Raw genomic sequence first — 13,492 nt, forward strand, 5'->3', positions numbered from 1 at the left:
CGGTGGTCCATCGCGGGCAGAGTCCCCCACCGCAGAGCTGCAACGGCTGGAACTCGAGGTGAAATTAAAGGAACTGGAGCACCAGGAACGGGAAAGAGAGCGTGAGCGACAGGAACGAGAAAGAGAGCGTGAGCGCCAGGAACGAGAAAGAGAGCGTGAGCACGAGCGCCAGGAACGAGAAAGAGAGCGTGAGCACGAGCGCCAGCTACAAGAGACACAGCGGGAGGAGAAAGAACGAGAACGGAAGGAGAGAGAGCGAGAGCGTGAGGAGAGAGAGCGAGAGCGGGAGCATGAGCGAACCATGGCAGAGGCGAGACGCCAAGAGGCCCCAGCTGCGGTAAGCGGGGAGAGGGCCAGACGGCTCGGGGTGGCCAGTCACTTGGAGACGCGTGTGCTGGCCCAGTGTCAGGACCCAGGGGACATGGACGAGTTCCTTACCGCCTTCAAGCGAGCCTGTGAGTTGCATGAGGTTCCCCCAGATGAGTGGCTCCGGCACCTCACCCCCTTGCTGGGCCGGAAGGGCGCAGCGGTGCTCAGCCAGCTGGTGGGGCTGCAGCCTGGGGACTATGAACGGTTCAAACAGGCCCTGCTGCATAAGTTCGGGCTGACTCCGGAGATGTACAAGAAGAAGTTCCAGGAGGCGCAGAAGAGGCCAGAGGAAACCCACGTAGATACAACTGCCCGCCTGAAGCAATACTACCAGAAGTGGGCATTCGGAATGGGAGTCCAGTCCGTAGAGGACCTGATCGAGCTGGCGGTCGTGGAGCGATTCTACGAGATGTGCGCACCTGACCTGAGGGTGTGGCTCGTGGACCGGAAGCCAGGGGACTCGCATGATGCAGGGAAACTGGCAGATGACTTCACAAACAGCCGGGCCAGGTTTGAAAGTGAGCCCCACAAAGAGAGGGAGTCTCGGAGAGAGAGGGAGTCCCGGAGGGAGAGGGAGTCCTGGAGAAACCGAGAATCTCAGAGAGACCGGTCCCTAACTGTACGACAGAGTGGACCACCTCTTGGGCAAGCCCAGGAAAGAGGGGCCAGCCACCCACCCCCCAGAGAGCCAAACAGAACCCGGACAGAGCAGCCGGCCCGAGGGACACAACAAGACCCAGGCTGTTACCGCTGTGGGCGAAAGGGGCATAGAGCAGCCCAGTGCCCCAGGCTCCCAGACAGGTTGAGCAGGCCGGGGGGTCATGGAGTCAACTGGGTGGGGTCCCAGAAGTCAGAGGGGCTGGCGGCCAAGGCGGGTGGTGCTGACAATGGGCACTCGGCTTGGGCCGAATCCGCCCCACAGACCAGCTCCTCAGGGGGACCAAATGCTCAGAGGCCAGTTTACAGAGTGGGGGCGGCAATGCCTCTGTGGAGCAAGTGTCTCGAACACCTCGAGGTAGACGGGAAAAAGGTCACGGGGTTCTGGGACACAGGCGCTGACGTGACGCTGGCCCGACCCGGGGTGGTGGCACCGGGCTGCATGATACCCGATTCCCACCTGACGATAACAGGAATTGATGGGACCCCTTTCAAGGTGCCCATGGCGAGGGTGCACCTGAAATGGGGGAAGAAGGAAGGCCCCAAGGAAGTGGGCGTGCACAGCCATTTGCCGGCAGATGTACTGATGGGCGCTGACCTGGAGAAGTGGCAAGGTGAACGCCCTCGTGCCCTGGTCCTGACCCGTAGCCAAAGAAAACGAGGGGTGCGCTCCCCAGATTCAGGGGTACAGGCCCAGCCAAAGCCACAGGGGCCAACCCTGAGAGAAAGGGGGCCCCCAAAAACCAGATCTCACAGGCCAGGGGTGCTGGAGCCAGGCAGGGATGGGGAAGTAGCATCCGCTCCTGCCCGAGCGGAAGAATTCCAGGCAGAGCAGCAGAGAGACCCCTCCTTGCAGAAGCTGAGGGAACTGGCCAGTCTCAGCCCAGCTCCACAGCTGGGGGAGGGCTGCAGGGAGAGATTCCTGTGGGAAAAGGGATTCCTGTACCGGGAATGGGCTCCCAGACGCAAAGCGGAGCCATGGAAGGTCCAGAGGCAACTGGTGGTTCCCCAAAAGTACCGGCGCAGGCTGCTGTACCTAGCCCATGATGTCCCGCTCGCAGGACACCAGGGGATCCACCGCACCAGGAGAAGGTTGTTACAGAACTTTTTCTGGCCAGGGATCTTTGCAGCTGTCCGTCTGTATTGCCTGTCCTGCGATCCCTGCCAGAGGGTGGGGAAGAGCCGGGACAAGGGGAAAGCTGCCTTGAGGCCACTGCCCATCATAGAGGAGCCTTTCCAGAAAGTGGCTATAGACATAGTGGGCCCCTTCAGCAAGGCAACGCGTTCGGGGAAGAAATATATTTTGGTAGTGGTAGATTTTGCCACGCGATACCCAGAAGCAGTGGCCTTGACCTCTATCGACGCTGACACCGTGGCTGATGCACTGCTGTCCATTTTCAGCAGAGTGGGGTTCCCCAAGGAGGTCCTCACAGATCAGGGGTCCAACTTCATGTCGGCCCTACTGCAAAGCTTGTGGGACAAGTGTGGGGTCCGGCACACCTGGGCCACAGCCTACCACCCGCAGACCAATGGGCTGGTGGAGAGGTTCAATGGGACTCTGAAGCAGATGCTGAGAACCTTCATGAATCAATACCCCCATGACTGGGACAAGTACTTACCCCACCTGCTGTTTGCATGCAGGGAGGGCCCCGAACTTCCCCAGGTCACTGGCTAAGTGACCCCGCTCAGTGCGGTCTGGAAGAGGGGAGAGATGTGATGGAGTGGGGGGGGTGCATGTGTGAGTCAGGCTGGATGTCCGAGGCAAGCAGCAGCTCCCAGTGGCTAAGGATGACCCTAGGGCTACAACTGGCAGATAACACCTCTGCCTAAACAAAGAGCAGGGAGGAGCTGAGCTGGGTTTTGAATCGGGGGCGGCAGTTAGAGGCGAGGAAAAGGGAGAGCTGGAAGGCAGCCAGCCTGAGGAGGGGGAAAGCTACACCCCAGAGGGACACCCCTCGGGGTCTTCCCCCCAGGACAGGTTGGAAGGACTGTCTCTGGCGGCTATGCTGTTGCTTCTGTGAGAAACTGGACATCTGTTGCCTAATAAACCTGCTGTTGTGCCTGCTGAGTGAGAGTCTCTCCTGCCAGCGGACGGGGTGCAGTGCAGGGGGACCCCTGAACTCCATCACACCACTGATGGACCTTCCTCTGGAGAGAGGCAAACAGGCCCAAACAGAACACGTACCACACAAAGCTCTCTTCAAAAGTGCAGTGTAGCCAGCAGGTGCCTCTGACCTTCAACTTGGGCTGCAAGAAACAGAGCCCTGAATGGTGGCCTGCACCCCTCCCCAATTGCTTTTTACACCTTTGGATAGGCTGACATTGCTCACTGGGCACCTCTCACCCTCAGCTGGCAGCAGCACGCTGCCCTCATTGCTTCTCTGCAGCTGCTCTTTCTCCCACAGCTCCTTTTCTCCATCCTGGGCTTCCTGAGCATGTGGCCCCATGGCACATGCCCCAGCCAGAGACTGAGCTGTCCAGGCCCATTCCTGTGGAGATGAGATGAGAATCATAGACTCCTAGGGCGTGGAGTGACTTCAGGAGGTCATCCAGTCCAGCCCCCTGCCTAAAGCAGGAGCAACCCCAACTAAATCATCCCAGTCAGGGCCTGTTCAAGCCAGGACTAGAAAACTTCAAGGGATGAAGATTGCAACACCTGTCTAGGTAAAGCATTGCAGTGTTTCACCAGCCTCCTGGTGAAATAAAAGAAGCACGACCCAAACACTGAACTGTTACTGTTGTGACTTGGATTTGAAACAAGGTTGCTGGAGCCACAATGCAGAGTACGAACCTCTGTACGATCACAGCAAGGTAGAGAAGGCCAGGATTGTGCTTTTTTACTTTCTCAGGTTTCACCTGAGAGTCCAGGACTCAGGATGCGGCCCCAGGCATGGGCAGGGTTCTTGGGTTCCTGATGCACAAGGCAAGGTGAATGCAGCTTTCCCAGCCTGGGCCTCAAACCCTGAAACCTCCAAATAAGGTCCTAACCCTGAGAGAGCTGGGCAGGTAACTGAAATAATTCAGAAGTAACAGACAGGTTTTTGCAAGGTGCTAAACCTCATTCTCCTCATAATAGTGCAGATTCCAAAACAGATTTTGGAATGGGGCTGCATAGTGTATTCCAAAACAACGCTGCTGTGCAGTGATATCCCCAGCATGCACCCAGGGTCTCTACTCACAAACAGGCTCTGCTGTGCATGGACGTGCCATTTGGAAACATGTTTTGTTTTTTCTGGGGCTTCCTTGTAGCGTGAAGGTGTTATTGTGAACTAGATTATTTTGGAGGAATAATTCTGGAATAAACTCTTCTGAAATAACTCTGCACCTCTCTGGTCAGGGCCTGTCAGCATCATGTAAAGCACCAGAATGTCCACTGTGGCCTGTGACAGCTGCACTGGGGAGGCTGGTGCCAGGGTTGGAAGGTCCCGAGGAGTGGGAGGGGATCTGGTTTGCTTGGCCTGTTCCCTCTGAGGCCACCTGTGCTCCTCCTCCCATTTCACCTCCTCCTCTCCCACCTCTGCCTCTTCCCCTGAGCTCTGCCCCCAGCAGCCTGCTGCTCTCTCCTCCCCTCCCCACACGCATCTCCCCATTCCCCAAGGACTGGCAGCCAACCCCACCTCTGCAGAGACCCACCCACCCATCCTGTCACCTCTACCTCTCTGCCCCTCACCTGAGCTCCCATGGCCAAAGCTGCTCATCATGGACTTCCTCCAGGGCCTGCTGCTTGTGCTTCTGCACCCCAACCCCAAGGGCCCTTCCTGCACCTTCCCCAGCCCTCTGCCCACCAGAGCAGCAGCTGGGGGACCTGAGTGAAGAAGCAGAACTCAGGCAGGAAGAGGAGCAGGGCAGGCAGGGACTGGCACCACTGGTGAGTTACCTGGGCCTGTGGTGCTGCAGTAGCAGGTTTCCAGGGAGGGAGCCTGTGAGGCCAAAGGCTTTTGGGGGTAGATGGGGAGCAGAGAAAGCCAATGGAGCTGCTGTAGGGGGCTGGTGCCCTTGGCAGAGGGCTCCTGCTGCCCCTTCCTGAGGGAGGTGTGTGTTGCAGAGTTGGGAAGCTGGGGATCCTCACCTCACACAGGCCCACTCTGCAGCCCTTCCCTAAGCCTCTGACTTGCTCCCTGCCAGCCTGGTTCCTTCAGCTCTTTTGGCCTCGTGCCCAGAGCAGCCACTAGAAGGAAAGCAGAAAAGACCTGCCCATGGCCAGCATGGGGCTTGAACCCATGACCTTGGCATTATTAACACCACGCTCTGACCAACCGAGCTAGCCGGCCAATTGCAAAAAGGACCACAAGGGGCCTTTTTGGAAATGAGCAACAGGCAGCTGCAGGGCCACTGGACTGAGATTTCCTCCCCTCCCCCACCAGCCTGGCCTCCCCTTTCAGACTCTCTCACCCATCCCCCACTGCTCTGAGCCCAGCTTGGAGTTCCCCCAGCCCCGGCTGCCCCTTGCCAGCTGCCCTGGGCCCTGCAGTGGGTCCCTCAGATCCTGTCTCTCCCACCCCTCCCCAGTGCCCTGATCCCCTTGTCCCCTCAGACCCTGCCGACCCCTCCACTGCCCTTTTCCCCTCCTCCCTCACCCACAAGCCCTGGCCGGGTTCCCCTTCACACCTGCCACCTCTCCCCGCTGGCAGCCAAACTCCTCCTCCCTCTGCACTGCACAGTCACCAGCTGAAACCTTGGGCCCTACCCAGGGGCTGTGTCAGAACTTCTCCCACCTGCACAATTCATGTCCACTGCAGGGGTTTTGCTTCCCAGCAAGGTTAGGAAATGTTGGTGAGGAAGCAAAAGGAAGCTACAAGAGGGATCTCAGGTGTGTCAGGTCAGCACTGGGGACAGCTGGGGTGAGAGGTGAATTACCACTGGGGTGGGGGCAGAGCTGGGTGTGGCTGGGAGCGAGAATCTTCCTGTCACGCACTAGTGTGTGCACATGGTGTGCAGGGACAGGGCTGGGGGGTGTCTCTGCAGCGGCAGGTCGAGGGCAGGAGCTGCTCCCGCAGACAGGGCAGAACAGAGCTCCTGCCGACAGGGAATTGTGTCTGTGTTACAAACGTGCTGGAGGAGCTGGCTGGCACAGGCACCCCCAGAACCACAAAGCTGTGAGGCACAGACTCTCTTCTGGCAGCCACAGCAGCACGTTCCCCACACCAATCACAACTGCCTTTTCCCGAGCTCCAGGCTGTGACTAGATTCTTTCCAACGCTCCCTTTCCATCAGCCTTTACCTTCCCCAGCAGGGAGAGAGATTGCTAAGGGAGGTCTTCTCTGCTCCCCAGCCAGACGTAGGAAAACATTCAGAAAGACCTACAACAGGGCAGCACCGGGAACTGAATCCATGATCTCCTGTTTATTAGTCAGGTACGTTATCCAGCTAAGCCACCTTATTATGTCACTGCTTGCTGATAGGGAGGTGACTGTGATAGTCTGTATCTTAAACCAAAAAAATGGTCTTGTTGCACTTTAAAGAAATATGTCTTTGTGGGGCCAACGCACACGGTTGGACTGTCCACAACAACACCTTCCCATTCCCCAGCACAGACATTGTGCCAGAGGAAAGCTGGATTTGCTGCCTAGAGGACATTGAGGACGGGAGGAGTTAAAATGTTCCTTTCACTTATTGTGCCCTCTGCAGTGGACAGGTCAGAATCCACCAGTCTCCCCTCCTCTCTCCCCACCTGCCCCAGTGCCAGGATCCCACAGGACACTGAGGATGGGAGGAGTTAGGGGTTTTTCTATTTTTTATGTGCCTTTTTTGTTGCAGACCCTTGGGGTGCGTTTGCAGAGGGGGCTGCCAGGGGCAGGACATGAGCCCTGCAGGGCACTGGTGGGTGTGTCTGTGACATCACAAGGGCCTTTGGAAGAACCTCAGATGATTGGTTAAAGGAGGTGGGGAGGTGGTGACCTCACAGACAGTCCAGCACAATGGCCAGGTGGGACAGGCTGCAGGGCTGGGGCCATCGCAGAGACCCCCCCAGGGCTTTGCTCAGGGAGTCTCCTTCTTGAGAGCTCTGCCCCGGAGGCTGGAGAGAGAATTCATGGTGAGGAACGTGAGCGCAAGGAGGATCCTTTTTGGCCCATTCTCCTTTCCCACAACTAACTGCGCTGGACGGCAGCGTCTGTGTGAGGTGGGTCAGAGTCTGATCCAGACGATTGGTTAAAGGAGGTTTACTCTCGGTAATCTTACTCTGGTTGCTTTAAGTGTTTGGGAGAACTGCAGCATCAGTGAGTGGCAAGACCAAGATTTCCTAATACTGCATCTACACACAGGAAGCTAATTTCAGATGCAGCCAATGGACACACTATGGCTTATTTCAAACTTGGTTTTACCCCTGTCTTCGCAGCCCGTTTCCACATAGCTGCTATTACTTGTACTTGTACAAGGAGGTTTACCCATTTCAAAATAAGCCGTCCACTATTTATTTCTGAATTATTTCAAAGCAGCGGTTGCCTTGTGCAGAGGCTGGGATAGTTTTTTTGAAATAACTTTGTTGTGTAGAACCCCCTCATAAATCCAGGTCTGTCACAGGCACAGCAGCAGCTGCTCAGAAGATAACAAGCCCTGCAGGTCAGGGTGTCACTCATCAGCACCCCAGTGAAGGGGCATTAGGAAGGGTAGTGGAGTGAAGGGAATAAAGGTCAGGGCTCCTCCCTGCAAAGCAGAGTGAAGCCTCCTGAGCAAGACTCTGGTCAGGTCTCCAGAAGCCACTCAACTTCCTCCATGTCTTTGGACATTGCTGCCTATAGCAGTCCAGCAAAGGGTAACAGAGGAACACCCTGCACTTGTCTACTGGCTAGCAAGGGCTCGACCCCTTGGTTTTGTGAGCACCATGCGCTACCCACCTAAACTATCCAAGCTACAGAGAAACAGCTCACAAGGGCCCTTTCAGAAAGGAGCAACAGGCAGCTGTAGGTACAGTGTGGTTCCTGGAGTGAGATTGTTGTCCCTCCCCCGCTGCTCAGCATCCCACCCAGGCATCCCCTCAGCCCCTCCCCCACCACCCTGAACCCCAACTTGGAATCTCCCACTCAGACTGTGTCTCCCATTCCCCACTGCCCTGAGCCCTGCCTAGGAATTCCCTCAGACCCTGCTGCCCCTCACCCGTTGTCCTAGGCCCCTACCAGGTTTCCCCTTGGACCCTGCCTGTCCCCTCCCTCTCTTCCCCTGAGCACGACATTAACATGGCCCATGTTCCCTGGCACAGGGGTAACAACATCAGCCCCTGCTGCAATGTGCGTCCTTTGGAGGGACCCCAGTCTGCTGCCTGCTCCTGAGCTCAGCTGCTCCCAGCTCACCCACAGCACATGGCCTTGGAGCAGCAGCTGCCCTGGCTGCTCTCCTACCACAGACACAGAGCCCACAGGAGCAGACCCCACAGCTGTCACCCCAACTCCAGAACCTTCCGCATGTGCAGTGTGAAACCTGCCCACCAAAATGACCTACCTGTAACTCGTTCCTACCTGCTCCAGGGGTATCTCCCTTTTCAGGACATGGCTCACCTGTGCATCACCACTTTCTCTCACCTGAGGCAGCCCATGGCCCTGACTTCCTCTTTCAAATCCAGCCTGCACGTGAGAGCACTTCCTCTTCCCACCAGCTGGGAGACAAGATGATGATAGTGTTCTCTTGTGCCAGTGCACATCACTCAACACAGACAGACCCAAACCCCCTGTACATTGTGAGCTTCCGGGGGGGTGGGCCGCAAAAGCAGCTCCCCTTGATTCCTTGGGCAGGAAGTTACAAGGACAGCAGTTTTATGGGAGAATGTGGGTATTGATCCCACTACTTTGTGCATGCTGAGCAAGCGCTCTACTATCTGAGCGAACACCCTCTAGAAAATGGGATGTTCTGCCCCAGTCACCTCATTGCTGACTCCATACGTCCCTGCAGCTCCCCTGGCTCCTGTCCAAAGATGACCCTTGTTAGCCCAGTTCCTACCAGCTGGCTTGCTGAGCTCTTTAGACACAGCTGCTAATAATGCCATGGTGACAGTTTCAAGCTCTATGTGAGCCCTTGGGGCATCGTGGTGAAGTGGCCTGGCTACTGTGGATGGGGAGGTTCCAGCACACACAGGGATCTGTGCAGGTCCAGCCTTGTGGGAGGGCTCTGTGGGAATCCCTGCCTGCATCACAATGCCACTGCCTGGGGCTGCTGGTGCCTGGCAGCCTGGCTTTGCAGTGCCTGGTGGCCTCTGACCAGGTTCCACTGCCTGTGTCACCTCCCTGAGCTCAGAGTTTCTCAGATCTACATGGGCAGGTGATATACATGCAACAGGGGTGGCCCTGTGAACTGCAGAGGTCTGGAGCATGTGGTGCTTTGGCAGATGCTTTATTTCTGAGAGCAGCTGCAGAGGAGATCATGGACAGTCAGTGTCTGTGGGAGGAGGGGTTCACATTGGGGCTCTGGGGCATATTTTTATGCTTTTAATTACTGGCCACGTGTGTGATTTATTTCTAGAGCTGTTTTTGGAGTGCCCCATCTTGGTGTGTTTATGAGCCAGAGCTGTTAGAAAGCACCCACCAGCACCCCCCGGCAGTGGCATTGTGATGCAGGCAGGGATTCCCATAGAGCCCTCCCACAAGGCTGGACCTGCACAACTCCCTGTGCGTGCTGGAACCTCCCCATCCATAGTAGCCAGGCCACTTAGTCAAGATGCCCCAAAGGCTCACCTAGAGCTTGAAACCATCACCATGACGTTATTATCACCAATGTCGAAACCGCTCAGCCAGCTGGTTGGAACTGGTTTTACAAGTGTCATCTTAGGAAAGGAGTCAGGGGAGCTGCAGGGACATATGGACTCAACAATAAGGTGGCTGGGGCAGAGCTTTTTGTTACCCAGAGGGGAATTAGCTCAAATGGTAGAGCGCTTGCTTAGCATGCAAGAGGTAGTGGGATCGATACCCACATTCTCCAGTGCAGACCTTTCCCACAAGGCAACAGGAGACCCCTCCCCACTTCCTTCTTCTTGGCTGCTCCCCAGGAAGCTCTCCATGGAGAGGGGCCATTTGGAGGTGCCTGTGCTCAGCTGTGTGCAAGGGCACAAAAGAGCACTTGGAACATCTTCTCTCCCACCTGCTGTGGGGATTCTGAGCAGTGGGGGAGGGGTAACAAGCCAATTCCAGAGCCCCCAGGGACCCTGCAGCTGCCTCTTGCTCCTTTCTGAAAGGGCCCTTGTGAGCTGTCACTGTGCAGGCTGGATCGCTCAGTTGGTGTGGGTATGATTCTCCTAACACCAAGAGTGGGGTCCCAGTAAAAGGGAGGGACAGAGCTGACAAGGTCTGTTCTGTCCAGGTGGAAATGGCCCATGATCAATAGTTTGGATCAAAAGAGGAAAAAGTAAGTCAGATCACACAGGGGGATGTGGCCCATTTTCAGAGTCTAATGTGGAGCTGTTCACACCCAGGGCAGAGAAGCTGCTTTTGGAAGGAGCCAGGAAGTCCCAGTCTCTGTTTAATCCTTGGTTGATGGAGTTAAATTTGCAAATAAATTGCAGCTCAGAGATTTCTCTCTCCATTTAATTTTTAAAATGTCTTTGTTGTAGGACTGCAACTTTTAAATCTGTTCCTGAGTGTCCAGGGAGATTGAAGTGCTCTCCCACAGATTTGTTTCCATTACCCTTTCTGATGTCTGGTTTATGTCCATTTAGTTTTTCAGATAGAGACTGTCCAGTTTGGCCAATGTAAATTGCAGTGGGGTATTTCTGGTGCCCGATGGTATCTATTATATTAGTAGATGTGCAGGTAAAGGAGCCCCTGATGGTATGGTTGCTGTTAGGTCCTGTGAGGATATTCGTGGTGTAGATATGCGAGAAGAACTGGCAGCAAGGTTTCTTGCAGGGCTTGGTTCCCGGTTTAGAGTTACTATGTTGTGATCTTTAGTTGGTGGTGAGGAGTTGTTTTAGTTTGGCAGGCTGTCTGTAGGCGAGGACAGGCCTGCCTCTCAAGGGCTGTGAGAGTGAAGAGTCATTGTCCAGGATGGTTTGCAGATCATGGATGATGCGTTGGAGAGGTCTAAAGTAGTGGCTGTATGTGAGATGGCCAGTGGTGTTCTCTTGTTTTCCTTGTGAGACCACTTGCAGCAGGTGGCTTCTGGGTACCCGTCTGGCTCTCTCAATCTGTTTCCTCACTTCCTTCAGTGGATATTGTAGTTTGAGGAAAGCTTGGTAAAGGTCTTGTAGATGTTTGTCTCTGATGGCTCAGAGCAAATATGGTTGTGCCTTAGTGCCTGGCTGTATACAATGGATCATGTAGTCTCCTGTGGATGGAATCTGGAGGCGTATAGATAAGCAAAGAGGTCTGTGGTTTTTCAGTATAGGGTGGTATTTAAGTGACCATCGCTTATCTGCACAGCAGATAGTGTGCAGGAAGTGGATCACTTTTGTGGACTGGTCCAGACTAAGGTTGATGGTCGGGTAGAAACTTGAAATTCTGGTGGAACTCTTCAAGAGCCTCCTTCCCAATCAATGAAGCAATTGCAGATGTTCTTTCAGTGAGCTTTCTCTGTTATTAATCTTAGAGTCTATATTTGCTGTATGGTCCTTTTATCTTTCCCAAATCCCACCTGCTTGCCTGTTAGATGTTCTTTTATTTTTGATCTCAATCTCTCCATCAGTATCATCAGCAGTAGCTTGCCTAGATGACTTGTTAGGGCAATCCTTCTGTGCACTGCCTTTCTTGTGTATTGTCACTAGCGCGGTTGTTGTCCATTCCTCAGTGGACTTTCCTGCTTCCATGCAATCTTATATAGTCGGTGTATTTCCTGACACGTACTTTCTCTGCTGTATTTGATCATATCTCGCACGATCTTATTTCTCGAGAATTTGTTTTTCTATAGTCGTACCACTACTCTTTCTACTTCTTTCCTCAAAATATCAGATAAAGCTCTGCTATGTGCCCACACCTGACTCCCTGCCAGCCCCAACACTTTGGGCTGCCCAGCTTTGGTGGCATTTGGATCTAATAAGGAAGGATCTCCTTATAAGAAGGAAGCTCAGCTTGTGCTGAGTGGGGTCACGCAGACCAGGCAAAGCTGTGAATGACTGAGCCCAGCAGCACCAACTGAATCTCCCTCCAGGCAGGAGGAAGGGTGGGGAAGGCTTTGGCAAGGAGAAGTCAAGTGCAGCTGGCGTTTGTGTGGCGGGGGTTGGTTGGTTTTGTTTCTGTCGAATACTGTGATATGTGATGTTTGCTTTTCCTCCAAAGATGAGTTTTGCAAGGCCGAGTGTTGCTCAGGGAGCAAGAAGTCTTGAGCTGAACTCCCTGATGCTCCCGCCACAGAGTGTGTTTGCTGCTCTCCCTGACTTTGTGTTCCCTGCGTTTCTCTTACCAACATGCGCCAACAATGCTCAGATGCTTTGTATATTGGACAGACTTCTAAGTCCCTTAGACAAAGGGTTAATGGGCACAAAACAAAGATCAAAACACTCCGGATCCACAAACCAGTTCGTCAACCTTTTAATGTTGTGGACCATTCTATTAATGACTTAAGAGTATGCATGTTACTGAAAAAAAATTTTCGCACCTCTATTCAAAAGGAAACAGCTGAGTTGTCTTTAATATTCGAATTTGGCCCATTAACACGTGGTTTGAACCGGGATGGATATTTTCTGAGTCACTAAAGGGGCTCGTTTGCATACTTGGCTTAATCTAATTCTTGACCTCCCTGCCCCCCCATACTCTTCTACTCTCTGATTTGCTCACCTTGAACATGTTTTTCTGATTTGTCCTCCTTGACTACTGTTTTTGGTTCTGTTTGCCTGACATATCGAGTCTCTTCTGGTTTGGCTGTGGTCTGAAGAAGTGGGTCTGTCCCATGAAAGCTCACCTCAGGAATTATTCTGCAATTCCTTAAAGTGCTACTTGACTGACTTTTGTTTTGACAGAGTGGTTTGTGACCTGTTCCGAGTGGGAAGTTGGTTTCTTGCTTCAGGGCTGTGAAGAAAGCTTGGAAATGACCTTGGAAAGGTGAAGTTAGGTGCAGTACTTCTCAGAGCACTGGCTGTTGGTGGCTTGTTGTTCTAGGGGTGGGAGAGCTCCTGGGCTCAAGCCCTTCTTCTGCCTTTCTCTGATATCTTACCCAGACATTTGGGGGGACTGATGTCTCTTTGCATGTTTTCCCTCTGTTCATTTGCTCAGGATGATGAAGCAGCCTTTTGCTACTGGATGGCTCAGCTCAGGCATTGCTCTGTCAAGATGTGGTCCTCCCAACATTTAAGTCCCTCCTGGTCATTGGGACAGCACAACCTGCTGGCAGAAGCCACAAACGTCCAGCTTCTGCCTCTGCCTTTTTCTGGATGACTTGGTATTTCCCCCTTTCTGGGCTACAGTCCTTTAATTCACTGTCACTCCCACAGTGACCCAGGTAGTCCTCTTGTTCCCTGCCACAAGCCAGATCTATGCCACACCCTCTGTGACTGTTGGGGGAATCCCTCCTTCTGGTTGTAGCTCAGCATGGACTCCACATCTGGCACTTC

General features: G+C 54.1%; 2 non-coding genes across 2 annotated transcripts; one reads left to right on the top strand and one right to left on the bottom strand.

Annotated features, from left to right (window-relative positions):
* Window positions 1-5,223: 5,223 nt before the first annotated feature.
* TRNAI-AAU (transfer RNA isoleucine (anticodon AAU)) lies at window positions 5,224-5,297 on the bottom strand. The gene has a single exon. It is a non-coding gene; the product is annotated as a tRNA-Ile (tRNA).
* A 4,563-nt stretch (window positions 5,298-9,860) lies between these two features.
* Window positions 9,861-9,933, top strand: TRNAA-AGC (transfer RNA alanine (anticodon AGC)). Its single transcript has one exon. It is a non-coding gene; the product is annotated as a tRNA-Ala (tRNA).
* The last annotated feature ends 3,559 nt before the right edge of the window (window positions 9,934-13,492 follow it).

The sequence above is a fragment of the Carettochelys insculpta genome, unplaced genomic scaffold, assembly GCF_033958435.1.
Source record: "Carettochelys insculpta isolate YL-2023 unplaced genomic scaffold, ASM3395843v1 scaffold_0035, whole genome shotgun sequence".
NCBI lineage: Eukaryota > Metazoa > Chordata > Testudines > Carettochelyidae > Carettochelys > Carettochelys insculpta.